Source organism: Vidua chalybeata, chromosome 9 (assembly GCF_026979565.1).
Source record: "Vidua chalybeata isolate OUT-0048 chromosome 9, bVidCha1 merged haplotype, whole genome shotgun sequence".
In the NCBI taxonomy this organism is placed as follows: Eukaryota; Metazoa; Chordata; class Aves; order Passeriformes; family Viduidae; genus Vidua; species Vidua chalybeata.
This window is the reverse complement of record NC_071538.1, coordinates 2,300,297-2,328,143: the sequence shown is the minus strand read 5'-3', so window position 1 is coordinate 2,328,143 and position 27,847 is coordinate 2,300,297. Positions and strand designations below refer to the sequence as shown.

The 27,847-nt window shown below is 50.5% G+C and overlaps 1 protein-coding gene across 4 annotated transcripts in view; it reads left to right on the top strand.

The window, feature by feature from the left end:
- The window catches only part of PBX1 (PBX homeobox 1), a 129,799-nt gene that overhangs the window by 3,611 nt on the left and 98,341 nt on the right, over positions 1 to 27,847 (top strand). The window lies entirely within an intron of this gene.

Sequence of the window (27,847 nt, the reverse complement as noted above, 5' to 3'; positions counted from 1 at the left end):
TCTCTGGGGATTTTATTCCCCAAGTTTGTCAACCCCACCCCCATGCAGCAGTATTTAAGCGGGGAGAAATAACTCGTTGGTATTTAGTGCTTCTGGCAGTGGACTTGCATGATGTGGTTTGTGTCTAGAAGAGAAAATATTGTGGTTTAATTTCTATTGTATAGCCTTTCTTTATTTATTGCTTTTTCTGGGGAGAAAAAAAATCAACCCCCTTGCAATTTCTGTCTTGCTCTAGTTTCTTCTTTAAGACATGGCACTACTTAAAATCTGAATGCAGAGTGGATGTGTGGGAAATAATCCCAACAAAATGAAACTGTGCAGTTTTATTACCATTAGTATTCAGGTAAACACAAAGGTTTCTTACTTTTTTTTTGAAGAAAGAGTTAAAATGCTTGTGTCTGCCAATCATCCAGGCTAGCTCATGTAAGAGCGAGTTGTCAGTTGCCTTTAGTGAAAGCAATATATTAGATTGTTAGTTACTTTAGGGTACTGTTGTTTTATGGCATGGGGTGTTCTCAGGCTTCTTTAGAAGCTAATGGCATGAGAGCGTTGGTTCTGCTGTTTCCCACTTTCCAGACCTCCTACCATGTACTAACACACTTATAACACATCCCAGGGGGGCATTTAAATTTTAAAAGCAACAATTAAAAAATAGCAGTCATCAATCAAGGGTGATCTTAAACAACAGATGCTCAGGGAAGGACATTTAGCAACATGCACCACTTATTTATGTATTTGTTGGTGTGTCTCTCTCTTTTTTTTTTTTTTTTTTTTAATATAAATGTAAAAAAAAAAAATAGTGGGGGGAATGATGGAAATTTGGGGGATGGTTCATCTCTCCTGTTGACTTTCTGAGCTGACCAGAGTTGATCTGTGGGCTTTCCCATGCCGCCGTAGCTGCCTTGTTTTAGCATGCTGCAAAGTACTTGACTTTTCCCCCCCTTCCCCCCTCTTTACAACAAGGACTGAAACAGTCAATAATTCATATCTAAGCCATATAAGCAAGGGCATGACATGAATGAAAGTGACAATAAATATGATTGCACACCCAGTTGATATACATTGATAGTTACACATAAAAGGGGAGCAGCTTTCAGAAACCTGAACTGGGTCTTATTTTTTTTTTTCTGTTCTTAAATATATATATATATATATATATCTAAAACCTCCCAGCATGAACAGCTGATTGAAAATACAATTACTTGACTCTTGCAATATATATAAAATGACTAAGAGGGCCCTTTGTTAAGCGTTGTTTGTGCAGTGTGTAGCCCAGACAAAGCACCTACCGATGGCATTCGGCTCTCTGGAGTCCTCCCGGCTGCGGGGCCGCCTCTGACCTTCCCGACGAGTCCTTCCCTACAGACTTCCCATAATAACCAGCAGTGGGTTTGCTATGGGGACCTCCAAACTCTTCTTATGCTGTAATGTGAGAGAGCCTACGTAGAGAGAAAGGTTCAGGATTTTATAGCGTTCCTCTACGTGCCTCCACAAAAATGGGAGTCCCCGAGTTTCTTTCCCTCTTCTCTCTTTCTCCTTTAATTTTGTGCGAGCCAAGGAACCTTTGCCTGTCTCTTCTCTAAGTGTGTTTGATGCTGTATTTGATGCTCCATACGTTGCCTGTGCAGGAACACTTTTTGGCAGAGTAGCTGTTCAATCCCAGCTCAGCTTCGCTATCAGCGCAGTGGCAAAGTTAGGGAACAAGGAATCTGCTGGGACCAAACTTGGTGGGGAAAGCCAGGTGAGCTCAGGGATGCTGTGAGGTCCCAGTGAGCTGAGGAACTGTGCATAGCCACAGTGACAGAGTGTGATAATTCCTGTCTGCTAAGGAAAATGGAAAGAGGTGGTGTAGGGTGAAGCATGCTGCTAGAAATAAGGATATTCAGGTGTGAACTGGGGCTGGTTTACATTTTTATAAATGCTGTTTGTTGTTGTTGTGCCTGGATTACTTGTCTTACGGGGCTGTGCTGTGGAGGTCTCCAAAGAGGTTGACTCGAGATGGCCTTTGGAGCGTTGTTTATCTACCCTTGGATATGTTTGCGGTGAATTCTTTCACTTTGCAAATTCAAAGACCTCCTCCCCTCTCCCCCCCATCTGCATCCCCAAAAGTCACACTTCATAAGAAAGCAAACAGCCAGATGGTTTCGGTTTATTTTTATTATTTTTTTTTTAATTATTGCATTGCGGGCCCAATGCTAGGAGGAAGTTTGCCTTGTTTTTTCTGGGGCCGAGGGTACCGCCTGCGTCTGTTTGCTTACCCCTTCCTTGCGGGCAGCGGCGTGAAAGTTGAGCCAACTTCTCGCTTCCCACTTTCCATTTAGCTTCCCAGATTTTTGCATGTGCGGCGTTTGAAATCCTGGTGATTGTTTGTGGTCACTGGTGGGTGTTTGAAAGTGCGTGCGTACATCTTCCCCCCGGCGTTATGATGTGCAGAAATGTGCGTTCGGTTACCCCGCTGCCTGATTTAAGTGACTCCAGAGCCTTACAGAGACTTTACCACCATCTCTCGCAACATTATGGCTACTATTTCATAGCGTTAACCTTGTCTTGAGCAAACCCAAAGTGTCCATAAAGTTCTTAGAAAAATAGGTCATCTCTGCTGGCCAAAGAGTCGCCTTTTGCATTTGGACTCTTTGGTTATTTTCAAGTATTTATTTTCACTTTTAAAAATTACAATGATAAAAAAAAAGCTCAGGGGATTGCCTTTTGTCTGCAAACCTGGGGATTGGTACTTCTGGGGTGATGTCTGTTTACAAGTAATAAAAGTTGAGAGGTCTGATCCAGGCCAGGAGTGTGTAGGGGAGGAAAAAAATTGCTGCTTGAATATACATCGAAGTTGTCGGCGTTCATTTGGTGTGTTTTTACTTGCTGTTGGTCGCTTTGTTGCGAGGGAAGGGGCAGGACTGCCTTCAAATGGCTGGCTGGCTTTTTGGAATAATAATTATGGAAATGGGGAGGCATTGTTGTCCTAAATACAATTGATTCCTCCATCAATAGGGATTGAAATCGGAAATTGCATTCCTGATTTATAAAAAGTTTGAAGGCTGAGGTAGGGGCTCTATCTTTATGGCTATTTTTTTTTCTCCCTTGTTTTTTTTCCCCTCTCTCTTGGTATGTTTTTTTTTTTTTTTTAAGCTGTTCTCTGCATGAGCAGAATAGCTAAGCAGAAGAATCAGGCAAGGCGTACGCAGACGTGGGGTCCTTGGATGGCAAACTGGAAAATATCTGCTGTCAAAATGCAGCAGCATCTATTTCAGCTGTGAGCCTTTCCCAACTCCCATCTTGTTCGGCGGGGACCAGTGGGGAGAGGCTGAGCACAGGATATATGACCATTTAATCTGATTCCTCCTCCTTAAGAGCCTTTCCCATCGTTTCACTTTCCCTGCTCATTTGGGGGAGGTGAGGGCACCAGGCAAATTCTACTTCTTAAGAAGACCCTGACTTTGCATTTGAAATCCCACAATTTTTATTTTCTTACCTTCCTCTCCCTCCTGTGTGGAAGGAATTCAGGACTAAAAGAAAAATGTACATAGCACCAATGGGGGGATTTACAAAGTGGAATATTTATAGACAGCACTGATTAGCTGTGTAATTGTTGTTGAATAATGGGTTTGTTGTCTTTTTTTTTTAATTTTAGAACATAATAGCTATATAAGGTGCCTCTTAGCTACCTTTCCCTGTGCATTATCTTCACCAAACTTAACTCAAATCAGATCTTTGGAGGAGGTAGGATTTTCCCCCTTCTTCTCTTCCTTAACACCCCTTTGTTCTCTCCAGCTCTGTGTTCAATTAACACCCCCATCGCAGAACTGTAGTCTTTTTTTTTTTTTTTTTTTAATGTCTGTTACTGTATTTCACTTCTGACACCTCTCTTATTATTCTTGCCTGCTATTTCTCTTTAATATAGCAATTATGATTTGGGGTTTCTTTTTCTTCCTTCCTCCCTCCCCTCTTTTCCCCATGCCCCCAAGTAAAACCGCACCAGGAGCAGCATGGGGAGAAGAGGGGCAGAGGTGGTGTGTGCAGTGCTGGGATTTTTGGGGTGTGGGGCAGAGCTTTAAGAGGGGTACACTGGCAAGCCCAGTGCCCCTTGGCTCAAGCGTTCCTCCCAGCAGGATGGGGCAGCTTGCTTTCCTTCCCCCCAGCCCTTCCCCAGCGTATCAAATCCTGCCCTCCTCCTTATCCTGCGTTTCCACTGAGGAGGTTTCCCAAGGCGCAGGAGAGAGTTCAAAACCCCGATTTGAATTTCAATGCAATTCCTGCACCTAAGGCATCATTCTGCTGCTCGGAAAGAAAGCTCATCAGGAAAGTGCTCAGTCCTCCAGCCCTGCAGGATCTGGGTCCCCGCTCAGCTTTGGGCAGGTCCAGCCCTCATCCTCGCCCTGCTCTCCCTCCTGCCCTTCAAAGGGGAGGAAGCCTTTGCTTTGATATTTGTTATTACTGATTTTTTTTTTCCTTCCAGTTGAAAGGCTTTGAAGGCAAAAGTGATGTTTCTCTCTCTCTCCGTGGCAGGCAGTCTGCAGGGTCCCTGGTGTGGCTGCCCTAGGGGGAAGTGAAATATTTTGGGAGAGCAGGGCCTCCAGTCCAATCCACGCTGCCTGAGGAAGCCTTGCTATAACTCGCAATTAAATTGCTTCCAGAAACCTGATGTCTTCAAGGGAAAGGAGGGGAGGGAATGTGCCAGGGACTGGAAGATAGGGATGGTTTGGTGGACCTTGTCTTGGTGGAAGGCTGAATTAACACAAGAGGAGTAGCTACCTCTGGGACTGACTGGGAGGGAATGGAAACAAGTCATCCTGATGGGAGGTGGGACATATCCCAGTAGGTCCTGGCACCTGGAAGGAGCAGGGTCTTCAGGGCTGGACCTGTCTCTAAAACAAGTCAGTTTTCTGGGCTTTTGTCTTCCAGTATAGTGGTGTCCATCAGGGATCTGCTGGAGGGGCGTGCTTACGGACAGACTTCTCTTTTTTACTTTTAATTTCATATTTTTTTCTTCTCCCCTGGTAGCATGTGGTTGGAGCTCTTTGAATGGAGCAGGCTTAATTAGTTTAATCAAAATTGGCCTCTTGCAATCCTCTAGGGGAGGAGGTGGGAAGAACAGTGTTGCAAGTGGGCTTTTCTTCCCACCTCCTCTCCCTCGGCCCTGCCATGAGAGCAGAGAAACCAGGCCTGGCTCTGGCATAGCATTCCCACTCCTGAGGGTCTCCCCACGATTTGAGGTGTACAGGAGCAAACATGTTTGCTTTTTATTTCAAGGCTTGTTTTTTGTGGGTGCCTGATGTTGAGCAAACTTTGATGTCATTGCAGCAGAGCAGGAAGGTGCTTTTGGAGGATCTGCTGTGTCCTGTTGTTCCCAGCCCTGTCTGTTTTTTCCTGGGAGATGGATGAGCCAGCCTTCCAGCTCTTGATCCCCATGTTCCCAGGTTTTCAAGCCTTTGCTTGTGCTGGCCTCCCAGGTTTTGGGTAGCTTTGGGTCCAGGGAAGGAGGATTCCTGGAAGAAGCCCACTCTTTGAGTAATTCCAGCTGACAGCACTGGATGAGGCACAGAGGAGAACAAATCTGCATTCACTATTAATGCATGCTGGAAAAACACCTGTATTAACCAGATGTGGGCATAAACAGCAGCTAACCAGAGCATTCTTTTCCCTGAACGTTGGGTGTTTTCTCTGCTACCACGGGTCTCTCTCCAGTCCATCTCCCCTTGCCTCTGCATGATCCTGGCAGCAGTCAGTTTCTGGGTGAGTCCGGGGAAAGAGATCCCGTTATTGGGCCTTGTAGCTCCAAATGAGAAACTCAGAAGATCTTTCAGGCCTAAATTTCTCCTGGGAAAAGTGGTTCAAGTTCCCTTATTTGAGACCTGCAGAGGGATTTCCTCCTTGGAGCGCTGAGTGTCTGCAAGCAGAGCTTTTCTAAATGCTCTCAAATGTGAGATTTATTCTTGTTAGCAGGACTCGTGCCGGCCCTGGGTTTGAGGGCAGTGGTTGTAAACAAAACACAGAGAAACTCTGAGACAATTTCATCATGGTTTGTTATTTTTTTTTTCCCCGTCACAAGGAAATTACTGCGTGCAGCAATCCTTGAGGGGAGTAGGGTGGCGGTTTAAACAGAAATGGGTTTGTTTGCAGTGAGATATAGTAAGTCGTGCTGCTGGTGGTGCTTCTGCTGAATCAGAGCTGTGGATTTTGGCAGGGAGAAGGGAGGAAGACAGGATTCCTCATCTGCCTTGGGTTCGGCACCTTATTCCCCAGTTCCTCCTTTAATCTTGGAACTGCTGCCTTCTCTGCTAATGAAGCTCTGCAAAGGGTTTCGTGATCTCTTGGAAATCTGCTGAGAAGCATTTTACTACTACCTTTTTTCCTTCCCATGCTTGGAGTTGGGGTGCTTTGGGAGACAGGAGAGCCTGTCTTATCTGCCCTGTGCACTGCAGGGGTGGTTTGCAGTTGATGCCCAATAGCGTGAGTTTTGCCCTGAAGATGTGATATTATCTATTTTCCACCTTTTTTATTTGTGATTTTTTTTTTCCCCCTGCTTTGCATTCCCATGGCAGCGAGTTTCTCTGGTAACATGTTTTGCTTTGGGAGTTGCTGTGGGGAAGGTGGGCTGCACAAAACTGACTCCACGGCCCCCAGAGCAGGATGGGGGCCAGGCTCCACACTTTTGGGCTGAGTCTTCAGGCGTTTGGGTGCCATGCAGGGAGACGTGATGCTCCCTTGTGCTGCAGGGATGTGCCCTGTACAGCGCCTAGCACAGGGGGACTCCGTGCTGGGTCAGGGTTTGGAAGGAGGTAATGTGATTTACAGCAATGGATCTGGTTAATAATCTCCAGCAGCTTCTGTATACTCAGGGGCTGCTCGTATTCCCAGCCAGGTGTTTGCAGACCAGATCAATATGGCCCTATTTGCATGGGGCTGTCCGTAATCTAATAAACCAGCCTCAATCTGCATCCTTTGCTTTCCCCAAACATCCGTCGGGTCCCGATCTGGCGAGTGTTCCCCGTGGTGGAAGAAGGTGTTTGTGAGCACTGCCTGGCTCCTGGGCTGCCAGCCTGGGCTCACACGTGGCAGCCCAAGGCTGCACCCTCTGCCAGAGCCCGGGTTGTGCGAGCACCCCAGATTTTTGGGTGTGCTGGGTGCTGCATGGTGATTTGCAGATGACCACCTCCCCAGTGTGCCCCTGAGGCATCAATATTGGGGGTTTTCTGTGAAATCCACGTTGCCATTGGGGAGCATCTGCTGGGAACTCCCTTGGAATCCAAAACTGATGGTTTTGTGGGCTAGGTGGTTGGCAGCTTCTGCTCAAAACTGCCTCGGAGGTGCTGCATCCCCCGGCAACTTAAATAATCCAGGGTGCTATAGGGAGAAATTACAGAAAGCTGTGGCCTGAGGAGGCTGTGGACTGAATACATTAGTGTGTGTTGTCAGGCTGGGCTCAGGAGGGACTCAGGTGATGCTTTCTCCCAGTGCTGGGAAGCGCTTGGCCTGGAATTATTGATTTGCAACTGTGTCAAGGAAAAAAAAAAAGGAATAATAATATCTCTTGGCCTTGTGTTTGTGAGCTGTGCCCCTGTATGGTGTATGTGTGTATATAATTTTTTTTTTTTTTTTTGAGCTGGAACAGAAAGCCACTTCTCCTGGCTCCTTTTTCCTGGTAGGGAAGGCAAGGCAGCCAGAGAATGGGCAGCCCAGTGGAGGGTTTGGCTGCCAGGGAAGCCATGCCTGCCGAGGAGCAGAGTGCTGCTGGTGATGCTCTGCGTTCTGGGGAGGTCGCCACCACGGATAATAGAAATCCCCTGTGACACCTTGAGGGAGCTGTACATTGTCACTGTCCCCTCCCTTCCCAGCCTTTTATTTATAGGAGCAGCCTTACCCAAAATAGCTTTTTTGCTTGCCCTAAGCTGATGGGCTCTTTCAGCCCCCCCCCCCTTTTTTTTTTCCCCTTAAATCTACTGATAAATGGAAAACCCTCGGAAGAGCCAGTGCTGTGAGGAGCTGCTCTAATCTAAAATGATAACTTTGCCATTTTACTTCAGCCTCGTTGAAAAACGAGCGGAGCTGCCTTTGCAAGTGGGATCAGCCTGCTTAAATGCTGGTGCCTGGATTTTTGTTTCTTGCCCGAGTACAAGCCTGGAAACTCAGTTCATCGTTTCCACGTCCCATTTTTGGTTTCACACAAACTGGCTGGCCTGCTCATCCTTGTTACCAGAAGAGGAAAATCAAGTTTCTCTCCTGGTTGGATAACATTTTCAAATTCCAGGGTGATGTTGATTAGCAGAATTATCAGTGGCGGGTTACCTGGCAAAAATACCCGTCCAGTTGTGAAGTGTTCCTTGTTGGTTGCTGCTTCTTTCCCAACTCCAGTGGTCCCGATCCCAAATATGTCTCCACAGCATGGGGATTTTTCTCTTTTAACTCAGTGCAGTTGTTTCCTTTTGACATTTGGTATTTACAAGGCTGGAGCCAAACTGAAAGTGAATCTGCCCATAACTCTACTAAATGTGCCTTTCTAATTTCAACATTAATGTTTCAAAACCCAAGCTGCTGGTGGGTGTACCTTTGCTTGTTTACACACATCTTTCTTTTTTTTTTCTTTTTTTTCTTTTTTTTTTTTTTTCTCCTCGTGCTGTGATTCTCCGGTGGAGCATTAGGAACGATACAATACCTGGAGCTTCTGCATGGATTGGTCTCTGGCTTTCAGCTGTAAATTTGGCTTTTAACCCCTAAGTCTCTAATTTTAAAAGGTTGGAAGTGTTTTAGGTCAGTATTTTTAATTGTTTGGGAGGAGCCTGCTTATATGCAAAATTATTATTGTAATATATGATTCATTGCAATAATATTGCAAGAATTTTCAATAATATGATTGATTGCAATATTGCAATAAATTGCAAAAATATTATTCCAAATACTGCGATAACATGATGAATTTGCAATACTCTGATTATTGCAAATCTCTAGACAAAAGGCTGGAGATTGCAGTTCACAGGGTAAAAGGAATTAGCTGGAAAGAGTTGCGGCTGTCCATCCTGACTTGATAGCACAGGACGCAGCCCTTCCCCCGGCAGGTTTAGTGTGGAGCTGGTACTTTCCAGAAGAGCGCTTGCTCACATTTAGGGAAGTTACAGGCAGTGGGACATGCTGCACTGGTTGGAAGTGTGTTTTGAGGGGTTTATGACCCTTGCTTTAAAGGGGTCACCTCTTTATTTCTGATGCAGATTCACGAGGCTTCTGGCTGCAGCGTAATGCTGTAGAGAGCGAGGAGCCGCTCCCGGAGCGGTTGCATGTTTGGGGGGAGCAGGTGGCAGGAATGGTGTTTTCACCGAATGTATTATTCCCCCGGAAAATCCTGGCTGTTAGATCTGGTCAGCAGATGTGAAGTGTCGATCGGTACCGGCGGTGGGAAGGGACTTGCAATATACTTTGCTAATGGAGAAGAACCCAAGGAGCAATTCCCTGATTTACGCTTTCGGCGATTGTGAAATGAAACCGTCTGAAGCGCTTTGCTCGGCGAGCTCTTAGCAGACCGCTTCTTCCTCCCTACTTCATGCAGATTTTTCCAAAGAGACTGTGTCTTGGCTCTGTTGCTGCATGGACAGAGGTGGCTGGGAGATGTGGACCCCTTAAATGCATCTGGAGGCACAAAGCATCCAGCATGGGGAGCAGGGAGAAAGCAGCGCCCGCTGTAGCTCACTCCAAAGCCCCGGTGCAATTCTGTCCCCAAGTGGCTGAAAAGGTCATTTAGCACAAGAGCAAACGTTTATTTTTTTTCACTCCCTCAAATAGTCAAATTAGCATCCCTCCTCTGCCACAGGAGCTGCTGGAGGGGGCATCCTGAGAAGGATTATAGGTAGGAGCGCCTGGGCCTGGGCTGCTCCTCTCCCGAAGGTCCCTGGCTGCTATTTGCACATCCCAGTGTCTGACTGTGGCTGGCATTTCCCCCGTTTGCTGGAATTTACTTTCTGCCTGGCGAGGGCATTGGGTAACATTTGCACACCTGGGCCGCTTAAGCTGTGTAGGGGCTGGGGGGATGTGTTGGAGAAGGTCAGGGGTCTCTGCTTTCCTTATGGGCAGGAGGGAGCAGGGAGAGCAGCTGCTGGTACTCCAGAGGCAGCAAGCAGGGGGGGGGGAAAATGGTGTTGTGTAATGTCAGGATACCTGTGCCACCATCTGGACCTGCTCTGATGTTGGGTGGATGCAGGCTTGGCCCTGGCTCTTGAGAGCTCAGACCCTGCTGGGTTTCTTCTTGTGGATGGATGGGTTGGGCAGTGGGTGCCTGGTTGGTTTTATTGTGGTGGAGGGGGCTGTGTTCCCTTTTAGAAAGGATTGCAATGCATGTCTGGCAGATGCACAGCCCGGGGTGGGAGTTTTCCATAGAAATAACTCTTTTGCACTGGGTCTAGAAAGTCATGGGATCCTCACCTGTGGGCTCTTCAGGGTAAGGATGTGCAGCAGCACGATGGCATAGCTGGAGGCTTAGGGAGACTATCCCAGGGGCAGACAGGAATTGTTTACTGTGAAAAACTCACAAGTAGTACAGAAGGAGGTGAGGCAAAGCAGAGGGTGGTGGCAGGGGAAGTCCCTGATCTTTCCATGTGTCCTGAGGCAGTGGCAAATCCACCTGGGTAGAAGGGCAGATTTTTATTTCCCTTTTTCTGGCATTTTTGGTTAGGTCTTACAGGCGTCCTTCTGCACAGGCAGCGTATCCAGTGGTCTGAGAGCCAGGGGCCAGGACAGAAAGTGAAGCCTATGGTGCCACAGTGCTCCAAGACCCCGTTGGGTGCAGCGGGCACGGCTGGTAGAGCGTGCTGGTGCTGCGGGCAAGGGCAGCCAGTGGACCTGCTGCATCATCCTGGGCTGGGATTGGGAAAGGAGCTGTGCAATTAGGAGAGGTCCCTGTGGTTTGTGTTTGAAAGGAGCTCCATTAGGGTAATTTTAAAGCTGCTGTTTAATCAGAAGGCTGTCTGCTAACAGAGGAAAACGCTGGGTGGGTCTGTGCTCGTGCTGCATCCCCTCTTCCTGGTTCCTTTTGCTTTTTTAAAATTGCTTTTGCTTCACCCTTTGGGAATGCTACCCCAGAGGCACCCAGGTGCTCATCAGTACCATTGGGTAGTGCTTTCCAAGGATTTCCTTGGCCTCTTGCCTGTTGTGTGTAGTTGTATCCTGCTGCCTTCCTCTTGCTGCATCTCCTCCCTGTTCACAGGCACCAATGCTGGGTCTGACCCTGGTCAGGGATTGCCCTTGCAGGTTCCTGAGGGAAGCCAGTCCTGAGGGCTCCTAAGAGTCGGCAAGGAGCATGGAGGAGACCTGAATGAAGAACAAATGAGAACCATATAGAGACAAATGGGAATCAGATTTAGGAAGCAGACGAGACAACCCTTTGGTAGGGGCAGGGGCGATGTTTGCTTTAATCAACCTCCTTGGGTTTCAAGCAATAATAAAGCAGATTTGTTTCCTTTTACCGTCTCCTCCCCAGCCCCCACTTTTTCCCTGTTTTGTCTTCCTTGCTCTTCTCAAAACAGCCCTGGATTCAGCAGCACCAACATCTCCTTCCCAAGCTCCCACTTTGTGCAAATAGGATTGCTGGCCAATCCAGTCAACATCCTGTCCATTTTTTCCCCTCTTTCTGTCTGGTTCACACTGGTGGGAGCTTACTGCCTTGACACAGGGTACCTTGGCTGAGCTGCTGGGTGCAGGTCCCTCCCACTGCCAGATGAACTTTCTGGACTTTCTGAAGCGAGCAGGGGAACAAACCCTTCCAAAAGGGCTGTGTTTTTCTGTGTGGAGTCGATCTGCCCTGGCACACTCTGCTGTGTGCTTTAGAGGCAGTCCCCAGGGACTGGCCGTGCTTGGAGGAGATCAAAGTTTCTCCATCAGAGGTCTTGGGCAATGCCTCTGAGATGCTTGAGTGACCTCCTCACATGTGCTCCTCTGGGATGTGGTGGTGGCTGCAAGGGAGGACCCTGCGTTCCCAGCCTTCACAGACGGGTTGGTTCCCTGAGAAGTGTGTTGCCTTCCCCTTTTTCTTTCATTTTTCCCTGGTCATTGTCTTGGTACAGAGCCGGTGGATCTTGGGAGGGCTGGGGCCGTGTGTAGCTGTGAGTCAGTGAAGCTGAGCCTTTGATCTGTTCCACTTTCTGGTTCTGGTGGTGAGTTATTACTTTCCCAAACAGAGAGGCCAGACTGGAGCTGGGATTAGTGGTTGCTGTGACTGTCTCTGCAGCTCTCCTGTGCTGGGCACCATGGAAGGGATAAGATGTTGCCCACCCTGAAAGGGAATGTGGGCCCTGCCTGCTGCTGTGTGCCTGCTTGGGGAGATCTCACCAGTGCCTTCTGCTGGGCTGCTGTGTTTGCTTTCCAGGTACAGCTTTCTTGTGCAGAACTGTTTTTCTGTTTGCTGGTGTTTAGCTGAGAGACAAGGCATCCGGGGTGATCTCCAGCATATTCCAGTATATTGCTTTCAAGTGCTCTCCTGGGTTTTGTAACCCACATAGTCTGCCTTATGTAGGACTCCCCATCCTGGAGAGTACATTCACCCAGTCTGCTGGGATTTCCAGGGAAGGCTGATGGTGAGCAACCTCCAGTAGCTCCCTCAGATTCCCAACTGCTCATGCCTCAGGCAGAGACTTCCAAGGTGGCAGACTGGCTGGTGTTCCCAGCCAGCCCGTGGGGCTGAGAGTCCCCTCTGGTGTTCAGTGGGTGCAGCATGGTGGGGTGGTTTGTCTGGGGTACCCTTCACCAAAGCACTCAGCAGGTCTCTCGTGAGTGCTGCAGAGTTGCCTGTGGAGTTGCAGTCATTTTCCTGCCTGGCTTGGCACATCCTGTGCTGGGGCTCTGCTGATGGATAATCCTCCACGGAGGCTGTGTCCCATCCCAGGGCAGGCACCTTGGCTGCTGGGCAAGAGCCATTCAGGAGAAGGTGTGTGGCGGTTCTGCTGCCCAGGAGGAGCTGATTTTCCTAATGTCTGCAAGACTACCACGGGGCTTTCCAGTTGCAAACTGGTTTGGCTTAGCCCTGAAGCAAAGGAGCCCAGCGTGCCCTGTGGTGGCTTTTCCAGGTCCCAGAGGTCACCATGAGGGAAATCGCTTCTGCCCCAACGCAGCCTGAGCCTCCTCCCTTGCTCAGAGCAGCAGAAATTGTGGTTGTAAACCTTCACCCTGGTACGTGACTGTGCTGTAGGCACTGTTCTCTCTCAACTCCTCCGGGTGAGTGCCAGGGGAACTCATGGGTGCTTTGGTGCCCTGGCCCTGGCTGCATCCCAAAACTCCCTGCCCTGCACTGTATTTCATCTTCCCATGTTTCCCAGAGAGGTCTGTGTGCAAAATACTTCACGTTGCTGCCAGCAAGCTTCCCTTTACCCGTGCCACGGTGGGGCTTTTAAAAAATTTTTATTTTATTAGGAAATTCCCATTTGGTTGCTTTAAAAAGCAAGCCCTTGTGGCTGGCCCCTGGCCCGCCGCTAACAGATTTGTTTGAGAAAAGGCTGCGTTGGCATCCTGCTTTATTGAACATGCCTCCTGGGAAGGCGGTTTGAATATCCTTCTGTCTCCTCGGAGCAGGGAGCTCTCAGGACTGCCTGCCGCCATGGGGATGGGGAATGCTCTCCTCCCTTTCCCTCCCACCCCTTCCCCTTGTTCAAGCCTCCCTTTTCTTTTTTTTTCTTCCTTTTTTTTTTTTTTTTTTGAGGAGAGAGAGCGCTGTGCACGGTGTGTCCCGCTCCATGCGGCTTTTCTCTTTCCCCACGGAGTTCATCCAAAGTTCGTATCCAGACGATGAACAAAGTAGCTCAGACCTTTTCCTGACTCCTCACCCTTTGTCCTCATCACTTAGTGACAGACAGGAATCAAATGCCACAGACAGGCTGACGGGACAGGGCTGTGTGAAAGTCCTTGGAGGAGGAGGAGTGGAGCAGTGCTGCCTAGATGGGGGACTCATGTTTAAACTCATCTCCCCCTCCCTGGGGAAAGACCAGAGCTACTTTTACTTTGAAGGGCAGAGGGGAGGTGCAGTGTTTTATATATATATATATATATAATTTTTTTTTTTTCTGTCAGAAACCGGATAAATTTTTAGTGACAATAGACGTAGGAAAGGAGGACCGGATGGAGTTAGGCTCAGTGTTTAGCACTGGGTGTGCCTCCCGTTGGGAGTAGGGGAAGGAAGGGCTACAGGCCATTATGGATCAGAGGGATGGAGGCTGCTGGCCTGCCTGCATCACCTCTCTGCCCTAGGGAGCAGCCCTCGGGGAGGAGGGGTGCGTGGTGCTGCAGCCTGACTGTTCCTAAAGGCTGGCTTGATCTTCATTCCTCTGGCTTTGGAGCTCTCCTCTGGGTGCTGGGTGGTACCCCCTGAGGGGGCAGGGAGCTGGGGTTTAGTGTTGGGGACCTCCATGTGTCCAGGCTGGTGTAGCTGGGCGGCTGCCCAGGGTGGGCTTCTCCCTGCTGCCAAATCTGGGGAGGGACCAGACCTGGTGTTCTGGGTGCTCTGGAGACTTGCTTTGGCCTGTCAGGAAGGGAAAGGAGCAATTTAGCCTGTTTGTTTGTTAGCACTTGCCTAACTCATTCAGCTGTCAGGAGTGGGATGACTCCTGATAGGTATTTATCCCTCTTCCAGATGTCCTCCCCAGAGTTCACCTTTTTTTTTTTTTTTTTTTTTTTTTTTTTTTTTTTAATGGAAAATAATGACTAGTCCCAGACAAGGAAAGAGTGGGAGTACCTCATGGCAGAAATTTTGTGGAGGCTTTTATGGAAGCTAGGTTGGCTGTAGCCCAGGTCTGGCAGAGTTTTGGAGGGTAAGACTTTTAAGCATCCAGGGAGAGGAGGTCTCCAAAACCTGTGGTGACCCTTTGTTCAGGGGTGTTCCTCGTGAGGTGCTGTGATCCAGCAGATGTGCTGGTGCAGGGGCCACCCTCTTGTCAGGGAGATGTGAATGCCCCTTACATAAACCAGCTCCATGGTATGAGGCACGAGTGTGTCATTGGGAGGGAGGGGAAACACTGCTGTCAGAAAAGGACTTTGAAAGGACCACTTACATTTGGTCCTTAAATCCTGGGAAGTGCTGTGGGTGAGAGGAGGTTCTCCTGAGTTCAGTTTGCATGTGGAGAGAGACTGCTCATGGCTTAAATGAGCAAGGTTAACCTTATCTTCCTGCATTGGCAGAAGAGAAACAAAACTGCTCAGCAAGCCCCAGGACTGTATTCCTGTGTTCCCCAGGGAAATGAGGCGACCACCTCCCTGCCCCAAGGCATAGCAGGCCGAGTCTTTATCCCAAGCCTAGCTGCAGCATTCCACATGCCTCTGGCTGCTCTCCTCAAGCCCACACTTGTGGGGGTCATCTTGGAGGCAGCAGGAAGGGGCCAGGGTGGTCCAGGTTTTGCCCTCTTTTGTTTGCTGATGTTGCAGAGCTTGCTGATCTGGGCCCTGGCCAGCTGGGCTGACTCACAGAAATCCTCTCACGAGTCTCCTACACCCTCCATTACCTGATCCTGGAGTGCTTCCTGGCGTGAAGGGAGCTGTGCATTTGTGCAGCTCGTGTCCGCCGCAGGCTGCTGTGGGCAGGGACCGCAGCCTGGCTGGCCCTGTCACCCTCTGCAGTGCTCGCTCCCATCAGTGGTGACCATCTTCCTGACCCTGCACACAGTCCCTAGGTGTCTTGAGAGAGGCATTTGCTCTGCTTGAGAGGTCAAAGGAAAGACCTCCTTGCTCCTTTAGGAGGGGTGTGTGTGTGTGTGTGTGAAGTGTTGTCCACATGCCTCTTAGTTGTTTTTTTTTAGGGCTGCTGCCTTTCTGTTCATCAACACAAGTTGAACCTAGAGGAGGATTGTAGCAATGAGGGAGTTTTTAATATCCACAGGCTCCTTCCAGCATTCCCTATCTCTGGGAATGGGTAAATGGCAGTGGGTCAGCAGGAGGTGACCACAGTTGAGTTAAAATTCCCACGTTTTGGCACTGCAAATGCTGCGGTCCCTGTTGAGCAGAGGTGGGTGTGAGACTCTTGCAAATCCCTGCCTTGCAAGCTGGGCAGTCTCCTGGAGTTCCTGCCTTGCCAGTCGTGCTGTGAGGCTCTTTGCACGCAGCTTTACCTTCTCAGGGAAGTGGCTGGGGCATGTTCCCATCTGAAGCTGTACCCCTGTAAGGTGCTTGGGTTGGCAAAGTGCTGCTGTTGCATCAGGCTGGGCTGTGCCCAGTGAGCACGGGGGGAAGGTTCTCATGCCTGTGGCAGGAGCATTGCTCAAAATAGTTCATCTTGTGGCTCCTCTGGGGGCTTAGGGGAGGTCTGTGGGTTTGTGGCTTGTTTGCATGTGCTACACGTGAGGTTATGTCCCGTGGGCCCTGCTGAGTTGCGAGATTTGGGTGTTTGGTGGCTTTCTGGCCTGTGGCTGCTAAGCTGTGTGTGGTGTTGTGCAAGTGGTTTGCATCTTGTGTGAAATTTGCAGGCACTTTGTGGAGACCTGGAGAGCAGGAAGGTGCTAGTTTGGTACAATCAGGGAGTCACATCCCCACTGAACTGTGGAGGAAACCTCCTTGTGTGTTCCAGGGGGCAGCCTGACCTAGTTACAGTGGCAGGGAGGCATTTTTGGGATCTTGCAAGCCACGTCCAGAGGCTCCCTGTTGCGTGACAGGAGGCCATTGAGGGGCTTCACTTGGCTGATCCCTCACAGAGGGGACAGTCCTGGATGTCCCTGGGTGCCAGAGGAGTGGGAGCAGACCTGTGCAGGATTGGAGGCTGGAGAAGCAGTGCATAACCCTCTCTTGCAATGGGGTTATGCCAGTGGTAGGGTGCACTTCTCTGGGATGGTGGCTGAGGTTTAGGTCTCCCCTAGCCTGAGTTTCCCACCTGTGGGGCCTCGATGCAGCCTGTTGCTAAAAGAGGAAGGCGATGTCCTGAAAATGCCCTCCTAGGTGAATTAAGCACTGAGGTTTTATCACCTTTTCAGCAGAGCTGGAGTCCCACTGCTGGTAAAAATTAGCCACTTGTTTGAGGTTGTGGGCTCTCCCTTTGGCAGAAGTCTGGGTGCATGGGTACAGGATGGGATTTGGGGTATTGCAGGGGAGCACTGCTGTATGCCTTGATAGATTCCCTATCCCACTGAGTGTGACGGTGTCCCCCGGGGTGTGTGATGGGCTGCTGAGGCAGCCCCGAGCTGAGCTCTGCTGCCATGTCCCCCTTCCCTGCTCTCTCCTCGGCGGCAGAGCCTTTGTCAGGCGGCCAGGACCCCGCAGCGCGCAGCCAGCCTCCCTCCAGTGCCAGCCATGCGGCGCTCGGGTCCTGGCCCCACTCCTCGCCTCTGCCCCAGCATTTATCAGCAACCTCCCTTCCCTCCCAGCCGCCAAATTCTTTCTCCGTGCCGTCATCCTCCAGCCAGAAGCCGCCCCATCCCACTCTCTCTCCCCCCCCTCTCTCCGAAACCAGCCCAGAACTGCTAGGCAAACATTTTGCCTGTTGTTATTACAGTATTCCCATCTGCATACTTAGTCATAAACCCCTTTTAATTCCAGCCTTTTTCTGGGGCGGGGTTAAGAGTTCAAACCCATCATTTTTCTTTTGGGGCTGGAGGCTTACAAAAGCAGCCCGTGGCGAGATTGTTCAGTAGGATGGGGCCGAGAGTGAGTTTAGGGAGAGGGATGGGGGGGGAGGGGGGTTGCACACAGCAGTACTGGCTGAGCAACCCCTCATCCCCAGGGAAGGCTTTGGATGAGGTTTGTGTGGGGCTGGCTGGGGCAGGGGGTGCTCTCTGCCAGCCCCCCCCCCCCCTTTTCCCTTTCCAGCAGCTCCAAGCCAGAGGTGGATGAGGCAGGCCCCTTGATGGGGAGGCATCAAGTCATGCTGCCTCTGGTCTCGCCTCCTTCGCTGGAGTCTTTGGATAATGGAATGCCAAAAGGAGAGTTCCTGACTGTTCAGGGAGAGGAGCAGCCCTGGATCTGTGCAAAGGTTTCTGCAGGAGAGCTCCCCAGGAACAGCTCGATGCTGCTGATCCTTTAGTTATGCAAAGGATGCTGTCAGACTCCCTTTGCCCAGCTCTCCATGCCTTTACTTTAGCTGTGCCCTCCACACTTGGCTCCACACACTCTGGCTCCTGCTGTGCTCACCTCCCACCCTGTGCAGGCATCTCCAGGCTGGATAGCCCAGATACCTCTCCACGTCTTCCAAAAATCTTTGGGGTCCATTGCTTGTGAGCCTACCTGGAGTTACTAGGTGGCTGTAGTAAGAGTTCCCTGTTGCCTTTGGGGTGTGGCTGCTTTTAATTCCCTCTGTGGCAAGGGTTCCTAGGTGCTGGCACTTCCACCAGCCCAGTGCAATCTCATGGTGAGGAATTCCTTGGCTTCCCTGTGACCTGGGTGGTGTGGGTAAGGCAGCGGGAGGCAGAGAGCTCCTAAGGGCTGTGATTAATTCCTGTGCAAGGTTTGGTGCCTGCATCCTGCCCCTGGAACTGCTGCTGGACCCCTAGACTGGCTGCTGACCTGGGTCTGGTGGGAGATCATCCCTCCTTCCTCTTGCCTGCTGCAGATACAATGCTGTATCCCTGTGGGATGAGGTATGGACCAGTTACTGGTTTGAGGCTTAAGAAGCATTGGCATCTCCCTGTCTTTGGGCAGAACAAGGTCTTTCCCTGCCCCAATCGAAATTAAATGGTCTCATGGAAGAAAAGAAATAAGAATGTGCATTTGGGTTGACAGAAATGTTGTACAAATTTGTGCAGCTCAATTTCCCAATGTGTTTCAGTAAAGAAGAATCTCCTGCTTTGCTTTTGAGAAGCATTAAAAAAGATGGAGGCATCTCATATTTACATATTTGAAATTAAGCCTTTGCCTTCTTTATTAGAAGTATTTTTCTGAAATTTGACTTCAGTTTTAAATTACAAATACCTTTAATGACAAACCCAGCTCTTAAGTGACGCTGTAAAAAAAAAAAGTCCTGAAAGAACAGGTATTTGGGCAATTCTGTTGGAAAGTTACTCAAAGGCAGGAATGCAGAAACAACTTCCACTTCTCTCTGCATATCCCACCATTCCATCACTGGTAGTTAACCCACATGGACTATGTGACAGTTTCTCATTTTAGTTTTCCTGCCCCCTCCACTGGTCTTCTTAGATGGAGGGTTTTGTCCATGATGGTGTGGATATTGAACAGCCACAGGAAACTAATCTAAACAACATGCTCTGATTTTTAGAGGATCAACTAGGAGCTTTCTTTAAAAGCACTGTGATCTTGCAGCTGTACCCAGGTGGTGGATCCCTGGCAGGATGAGTGGCCCAAATTTGTATCTAAATTATCTCTATTGCTTGATCCCCTAAATTGCACTTCTAGGTGCAGAGATGTAATTTTTTTTTCCTACGTGGATGCTGAGTGGTTATTAAGCTGCTGTAGAGGGAAGGAAGCTCATCACACGAGAAATTTGGTTTTAGTCCCCATTAATCTCGCAGGCATTCATTCTGCTGGCCTGAACACTTGGGTTTCTTGATGCGATAAGCCTCAGCATGTGTTAGATCTGCACTTTTCTCTTTGCAAGAGCAAGGGTGGAAGGGGAAAGGTCCCGCTGTGAGCCAAAGCAGCTTATGAGCCTTTCCGCACGCCTGTGCCTGTGCGGGGAGCAGGAGGGGGGGGCTGTGACGGCTCCTTCCAGCTTCCAGCATGCCCGGGATTGTGTGCTTGGGGCGCGGGGCTCTGCCTACCTGCCCTCAGCGTGCCTGGCAAGCCACGGCTTGCAAGGCATGGCAGGTCCTGCACACAGCCTGCCTCGCTCGCTGCAGCCTCCCCCGGCTTCGGAGGGGAGCTGGGCAGCTCACAGCCAGTCACCCACTTCTTGGCCTTCCTTAAGGGGTCCTGCTCTTTCCCCGCTGCCATGTGGAATTTTGGGAAGCGGCTTTCTCTCCACAAGCAGTGCTGAGCTGCACTGGCTGCTCAGAGATGCCAGAGGAGAGGCTCTGCAAGGTGCACGCAGCGTTTATTAGACCTGTTTAACAGGAAGCTTACGTCTCGAAAAAGGACTGGCTGGGCTGCCTGGTGCGGGGCAGGAGAGCGGCTCAGCCCTTGTGCAGGAGCCAAAGGAGGTGTAGCTTTGGTTTCTGGGCATGCCGTGCTGTTGAGTGATGCTGGTCAGGTCACTGTGCTCCCTTGCTGGCCTGCCTGTGCGGCAGGGACATCTGTATCTGCAGATCGTACGGCTCTTTGATCGATTAAAGCAGCTCGGGTTGTTGCAGAGGAGAGAGCCCGCCTGTTGTCCTCTGCCTGCAGCCTCGCCTTGTGCAGTGAGGGTTTTCTGGCAGGAGGGGAGCACTGCTGGAGTTGGTTTTGAGTTTTCTTCAGGGAAGCAGAGACCACTGATCCCAGAGGTGTTTGAAATCTTTTCCTTCTTCCACATCTCCGTCCTCAAGGTAGATGCAGCCTCAGGATTTGGATGCTTGCAGGCATTGCTCCCTGCAGGTGCCAGCAGGGACGTTGCAACACCGTGTCCTGCCTCCCACACAGATCTGCTCCAGCAGGAGAGGAGCTGGTGTGTGGAAGGGCACTGGGGTTACATGATCTGTGTTTGAAGATTTCATTAAATCAGGATTAATTTAGAGCTGTTTCTGTGTACAGTTTCACATTCTTTGCAAACAGGCATCTTTGCCTGTGCCAGGAATTGGCAATGTGAATTATGCACGCTCTTCCAGTCTCCTTTTATTTGAAAATGAGAGGGCTTCTGAGATTTTTTTTTTTCCCCTGCCTTGTGCTCACCTGTGCCTTTTGCCTTTCTGCTGCCCAGTGCCTTAATTACAGCTGAGGAAATGACGTGCCGGTAAATCCTGGGAGAGGTTGGCCCTGCCACATGCCAGCCCCGGGACGTGGACGCGCCATCCTGGCTCCAGCTCCCTCCCGACCATGAGCACGTTTCCATCACTGCTCCTTCAAGCTCTCTCCCTCTCTCCTTAACGTGCTGCTTGTGTAATTGTTGGCTGTTTGTCTGCTAATGATTATAAATTAGCGGCCGAGTGTATAAAAAGTTAATGAAGTTCTGTTGGTGGAACCATTACGCCTTCCCAGGCTGGCACGTACAGGTCGGCCGAGCCGGTAAGAAAAGCCAGACACCGAGTCCGGCCTTTCAGGGGATCAGGTTTCAGCTCGCTTGCTCTTTCCTGCTGTGTTTTTTTTCTTGCTGGATGGAGCCAAAGTTGAGCGCTGGGAATGCCAAAAAGGTGGCAGGTGATATTTTCTCTGCTGGAGAGTGCAAAGAATCGCCACAGTACTTGGATTCCTCCTGCCATCACTTATTTCCAGCCCTTTTGTTCCACTGTCCCAAGGGTACATCCTCTACTTGTCTCCTTCTTGGCTGTTTCAGGACAGGGGTCTGAGGATACCCTGGACTCCTCAGTTCTGGCCTATAGCAGATTTCCTCTGCACATGGGTTTCTTGGGTTGAACCCAAATATCTCAGACCCCTTCACCTTCTGCTGCTTTGCTTCTTGAGCATCTAACCATGACGTGGCAGTAACAGCTTCTTCCATCACAGAGCACGTGTGCAAGGTGTAGGAATCGGTGTTGGAGGAGATGGCATGATCATACAGGTATAAATCTACCTGCTGTAAACCGCCCACCCCCTTAGTTTTTTAACTCAACACTCAGAACTTGCCAGCACTTTTGACTGTGTGCCCTGGCATTTCTCTGGGTGGAGGCAGGCTTGGCATAGGGCTTGCTAAAATGAGCTGAGTGGCTTAGGGAAAAAAGTGCTGATAAAAAAAGACGGCGTCCTCCTTGCTGTGGTGAGATTTTTTGGAGGTGTCTCTTGGGCTCTGGCACCCCTTCTCTGAAAGAGCTGTGGAAACTTGGCAGTAAGGCTGTCTTGTGTCATCCTCATGAAAATTCAGTTGAATTGGGAGCAGATACTCGTCTGCTCGGCGGGTCTCCGAGGAGCCCGCACAACATTTTGGCAGCCAAACCCTGGAGAGTGGCTGCCAGCCCCACGGAGCTGCAGGCAAGGAGTCCCCTCTGGTCATTCCTCAGTGGAACTTTTGCTGGGCAGTGGCTGCTGTGGAGTGGGAACGGGGAAAATGCAGCTCATGTAGCTCTTTGGTGGCAGAACAAGGTCTGCAGGGTCAGAGAGACTGTGGGATTCTGCAGTGGATGCATGACCTGTGGTGTGGCCATGCCATGTGGTGCCTGAATGCCTTGGAAAAAGTGCCATCTTTTCTGCCAGACTCTGTTTTTTCCCAGATGAGATGATCTGTGCTCTTGTGGTGCTCAAAGTGTGAACACCAGTCTTCTGGCCTCCTTCCAGGCTGAATGATCGTTTTCAGCATCCCTTATTTTTCCCCTGCTGGGCTGTGCTCAGCAGGGCTCCTTCCCGGGCCTGGTGGGCTTCCCTCCTCCTTCTCCCAAGGAATAGAGAAGGTTGCAAGGGTGCTGGAAGGATGGCAGGAGGAGCGTGAACCTTGCCAGACCTCCAAGGGGTGTTTTGGGGTGGGCTGGAGCCACTGGCCAAGCTGCCAGTGTGGATTGCCAGCACAGGGCCAGGGAGAAGCTCCTTGCAGTCAGCAGGAGCCTTTCCTTTGACTTGGCTGGGGCTCAGATAGGCCCCTGGATTTTGGGAAGGACTCGGAGAACCTCTGTGTCCAGCTGCTGCCACGGGGATTAGCGGCAGGAGGCGTGGGTGAAATCTGGAGCTGAGAGCGGTGTGGCAGCAGCCTGGTGGCCTTGGGCACGTGGTGGGGATTAGGAGCAGGAGTCCTCCCTGCCGGCTGCAACCCTGCTGCTGGCTGGCTCTTTGGGGCTGGGCTGGGGGGTTTGGGGTCTGCACATCCCTCCCTCAGCAGGGGTGACCCACGGATTTAGTTGGGAAATGCTCTTCCCGTGGAGGAGACGACAGCCAGGAGCTGCTGCTTGTTGCTGGGGAGCTGCCAGTGGTGAGGAGGGGTGACTGGGAGAGCCCCCAGCCCCTGCTCCCAGGGCCGATGCCTGCCTCTGCCCAGGGCTGGTTTTCCGGGGCGCAGGCATTCCAGGAATTTGTAAGGAATTAGGGAGCGGGTGGGGAAGAGCGGGAAGACTCCAGCAACATGAACCATCTGGCCTCTTCAGTCTCTGCGCGCGGCAGCGTCTGGGATGAAGGAGCTGATCGAAACCAGACATTGTTTGAGACAATAAAACCGTATTACACGTTAATGAGAAAATACATCGGAGAGCCGAGGGCCTGGGGCGAGCTGGGTGTTCTCCTCCCTCTCCCCTCGACCCGTGCGTGGCCTGGTGCTGTGCTGCCCACGGGCAGTGGCAGCTACTTCTCCTCTGCCATGGGGTTGCTCAGCGAGCCAGAGCGCTGCAAGCAGGCAGGGTTTAGGCAAGGCACTCTTGGCTGGCCTGCATTGCCCTTGTGTCCGTGTCTTGGAGGGGAAAGCACGATCCCAGCAGGAAGGCAAAAGCAACCCCGGTCCAGGGGGGCTCCATTTGCACCTCCTTCACTCCCACTTGCCTCAGGTTCCTGCAGTTCTTCTCTTGCAGTAAATGGAGTGGATTAGGGCTTGTTCCCTGGCTGTGGGGCGAGTGACACAGCCTGCCTCCCATCTGCTTGGCACTGCATTCCCTGAGTGCTGTAGGAGAGCCCCAGAGGCTGTGCCTGGCCCTGCTGCACTCATAGGCTCGGAGAGCCTAGTGCTGTGCTGGTTATTAGACTCTACAGGCCCTGATTTCCTTCCCATTCTTCAACTCTTGCCTTTTCCTGTGCGGTGGGCAGATGCTCTCTGCCTCAGGATGTGGGGGCTTATTTTCAGTGTCCAAGGCTTGGCAGAATCCCTTCTCACCCTTCGGATCCTGGGCTCCCTGTGTTTTTCCATGCAGGGGCCGGGCGTGGGTTTCTGCTTGTCCTGTGCTCCACATCCCGTCCTGTGAGGGAGTTAGGTACCCTTGGGAAGAAAGCCAGGATGGATCCTCACCTGGAAAGAGGAAACTCTTGACTCATCCTGGCTTAAAGTCAGGCTTTAGTGATCCCATGGCTGGGCTTTCAGGCTTCCTGCCCCCCCCCCCTTTTTTTTTTTTTTTTTTTTTTTTTTTTTTTAATCCTACTAATAGCCAAAATTTATAAGTAAGGGAGAAACAAGAGTTTCAAAGGTGGGAATAGAGAAGCAGAGGGTTTGTGGGGGGTGACATGTCTGGAGTCTGCACCTCCCAGCCGAACATTTTTGGAGATCTTTCTTCACCTCAGGCAGGAGCGGGAAGCTGATGGTCCATGACAAAGGCCCCTTTTCTTCTCAGGGCTGGTGTTTTCATAGTGTTGGGTTACATCCCCCTCACTTTGGGGGTGGGCGGGAAGGGGGCATTGATAGATCCTGACACAGCTACATGATGTAATGTTATTTTTTCGGTACCAAGACGAGGCAATTTTTCACTCAAGGTCAGCAGAATTTATGTCAAGCCCTGCTGGAGGGAGGGAGCCTGGGCTGGGGGTACAGGATGGGGTGTCTGACCCAACCCTGCACCCCCACACCCCCTCTAGCCCTGCCACAAACACTGCTGCAGAGGTAACAAGGACATCACCCCCAGACATTTCCCCGCTCCCCCTACCCCTTGCCTCGTGCTTGAGCTAAAATATTTTAATTAAAACAGATTCTGTTGGGAGCGTGGAGCCAGGGAAGCCCGCTGCAGACCCTGCTTTTGGTCACTGGGCCCTCAACATCTGTTTCCTATTGAAAGCTCCTTTGGAAAGGCGAGCTGGCCCCTCCTCCCATCCCTAGATTCAGTCCCTTTGGAGACCAACACGCAGCCCAGCTTTCTAAGGGTTTGTCCCCCTCCCAGCCTTCTTGCAGGCCAGCCTAGCTAAGGTTTTGCTTAAATAAAAATAAACAAGCAGAGTTGATTGCAGGCAGCAGGGAGGTTCATGTCCTGTTGCATGTGTGAGGCGTTATCAGTGTGATCCCCCCAGTGTTGCTGGGGGTGAAGATGAGGTCTCCACACTCACCCAGCAGGGAGGGAAAAAAATCAGTAGCTTTGATGCTGGGGGCCTGAAAAAGTAGGGTTGGTTATGGGGATGGGAAAAGCTATTTGTATCCTGTGAACAAGAGCTCTGCCTATTCTAATGATGCCACTGGTGTTGGTGTGGTGCCTGCCCTGACCATGGTTTGCATTTTGGGCATCTGTTAAACTTTGTTTGCTCTTTCCAGCTGACATGGTCCCAGGATGTAGGGAGCTCTGGAGCAGCTGTGCTCTGGGTGGGAAGATGTTAAGAAAAACCACCCCAAGTGGGTACAGTGGTTGTTTGTGGGCTCTGCTCGGGTGAGGTCTCCTGTTCCTCAGGACCATCACTGCAGTCTTCCAGCAATGTGTTAAAATTGTTGGTGTTTTGGGAGAGGCAGTTCCTCTGAAGAAATGTGGCTGTGTGAATTGTGGGGAAACTGGTAGACATAGGGGAGGGAGCACTTGGACCCCCATATGTAGGAACATGATGTGATATCAGTGACCATCTGGTTTAGCCCATGCATGGCTTGGAAAAGGCAGAGCATGGACTACCTCATGTTAAACTGTCTGGGGAAAGCTGAGGCTGTGTCAGGCAGTGTTTTGTTCAACAACCTGGTGAGGTCTGGTGGACTTGGTGCAGCACGAGAAGGAAGAAAAGTCACAAAGACTTTTCCAGAGCTCCAGCAGAGATGGGTCTGTAACCTCCCTGGGATGGTTGCACAACAGATATACTCGTAAAGGGATGCAAGGGATGGCAAGTGAAATATGTGTAGGATTTGAATGGATTTGTTGATGTTGAGGCTATTTGCTTTAATTATTTTTATTTTATAGCTAGCCAGTTTGTAGTCTGGATCCTCTTCTCCTTGACCCCCCTTCAGTCTCTCGAGCAAAAACAATCTGGGCTGGGGCCTGTGGGAGCTCTCAAGGCAAGGCCTGTCTGGAGGAGCTGCACCCCTTGTGAGACAGGGCCATGTCCCTAGCGTGGCTGGGATGGAGTTCAGCAGAGGGACAGGAGATGGGTGGGTCGGAGAAGGGAGGTCAGAGGACCACGATTCCGGGAAGGTCACCGCACTGCCGGCGTTCGCCCTTGAAAGCCGGAGGTTGCAGGCACGTCCAGATGTGGAGAGGTCAACCCAGTGCCCTTCTGCACAGGGAGGAGAGAGGTTCCTCCCTGGCCATTTTAGTGGAGTGCTGCCACCATTTGGAAGTGTGGGAGAGGGGGTAAAGATGATTGGAAAAACTAGAGGGTGAAAAAATACAAACCTGTAACCTGTGAGGGCTGATTCTCACCATATTAAAGGGTTTTAAAGAAGGTTGTTTCTCTTCCCTTTCCTGGAACTTTTTCCTGATCTCTTTCAAATTGAAAAGCTTTATCAAATGTTGTGGTTTTTCTTTTTTGTGGTTGTTGCTTTTGGCTTGAAAGGCAGGAGGCCAGCAAAAGCAGTTTGTGCTGTGCTGACTGCCATAACCCCCCTCTCCCCAAAACAGTGGAGGCATTCCAGTGTTCGTATTTGAGTGCAGTGTTCTGGTTGGGGTGGCAGGGCAGGGACTGAACAAATACGTCTGCTTGTTTAGGGAGATCTCCTGGTCCTTCTCTGGGGTGCTGCTGACCTCCTTGCAAAATGCCTGGATGTGGGTGGTACCCAGTTGTGTGGTGACTGAAGAAGGGAGATCTGGCGGAAGTGATGAGATAAGCAAGTCTTGGTTCCCTGGTGCCCTTCCATCTCCCAGCACAGGTCAGGCCCCTCTAACACTCTCCTGATGGCAAAAGATGAGGCACGGACACCTTGTGACTTTCCCAGAACCACTCCCAGACACGAGTGATGGGGAATTAAGCCCCTTCCCTAGGATTCCTGTTCCTTTGGGCTACCATCCTGCACTCTGCTGCCCTGTATTTTATCTTCTTGGTGATAGTTTCCTGGCTGTGATGCTCCTCTGATATCGAGACCAGCTGCCGCGTGAAGGTGTGCGCATGTGCGGGGTGCAAAGGTTGTGTGTATGAATGAGTAAAAACTTGGAAAGAGTCTTAACACCGCCTGTATCTCATGGAAGAGGAATTTTTTGATGAAGACTCGCAGAATCATCCATCTTCCCCCTGTTGTTTTGGCAGTGGTGTTGCCCACGAGGATGCGTTCTGCGCGTTCCTTAGGGACCTGTGGGGGTCTCTCCAGATGAGTGCGTAAAAGCCCCCAGGCTGCCTTTGCTGAGTTTGTTTTATGTCTTTGTTCTAATGAAAGTTGTGTTCTGCTTCCCATTTCCAAGCTGTTGCTGCGGTGGTGGTGGTGTTTGCTCTCAGCAGCTGAAGAAAAGCTCTTGGTTGTTTCCTCCCCCCCCCACCTTTGCATTAACATCTGGACAAAGATAAATGCACATGCGGGCTGTTTTCACTTGCTTCGGTGTCTTCGCAGCTTTAATGAATAGATCATTTCTGCCGTGGAAGAGCAGTGGCCTGGATTGCAGCGGGATTTGCTCCCCACCTCTCCCCAGACAGCGAGCGAGCAGCGTGTTGGGAACAAACTCTGCAAACTTGGCGCAGGCGGGGGGAGCGTAAGTGAAAGCTAATTGGAAGCAGCCCTGACTTGCACTCTGCTGGAGCTATTTACAATATCTTTCATGCGGTGACTTATTGAGTTATTCTTTCAAAGGAAAAAAAAAAAAGGCCCTGCTTATTTATAGCAATGGTGGTAACCAGTGATACATGAGCTGGCTTGGGCATGGAAGCATCTGTCCTGGTCAAAGCTTTGCGTGTTAATTCACATCTTTACCCCTGGATGCATTGGAGCACTTCTGCAGATATTGTCCATCAGAAATACCCATCTGGGTACTGGAGAAAGAATGCGAAAGAAAAGGCTTTTCTTTTGCATTCTTGACCAAGGTCCTGTGCTGTTCTACCATCCCAGGCTGTTGTGTCCAGCACCCTTCATCTCCTGCTGTGTAAT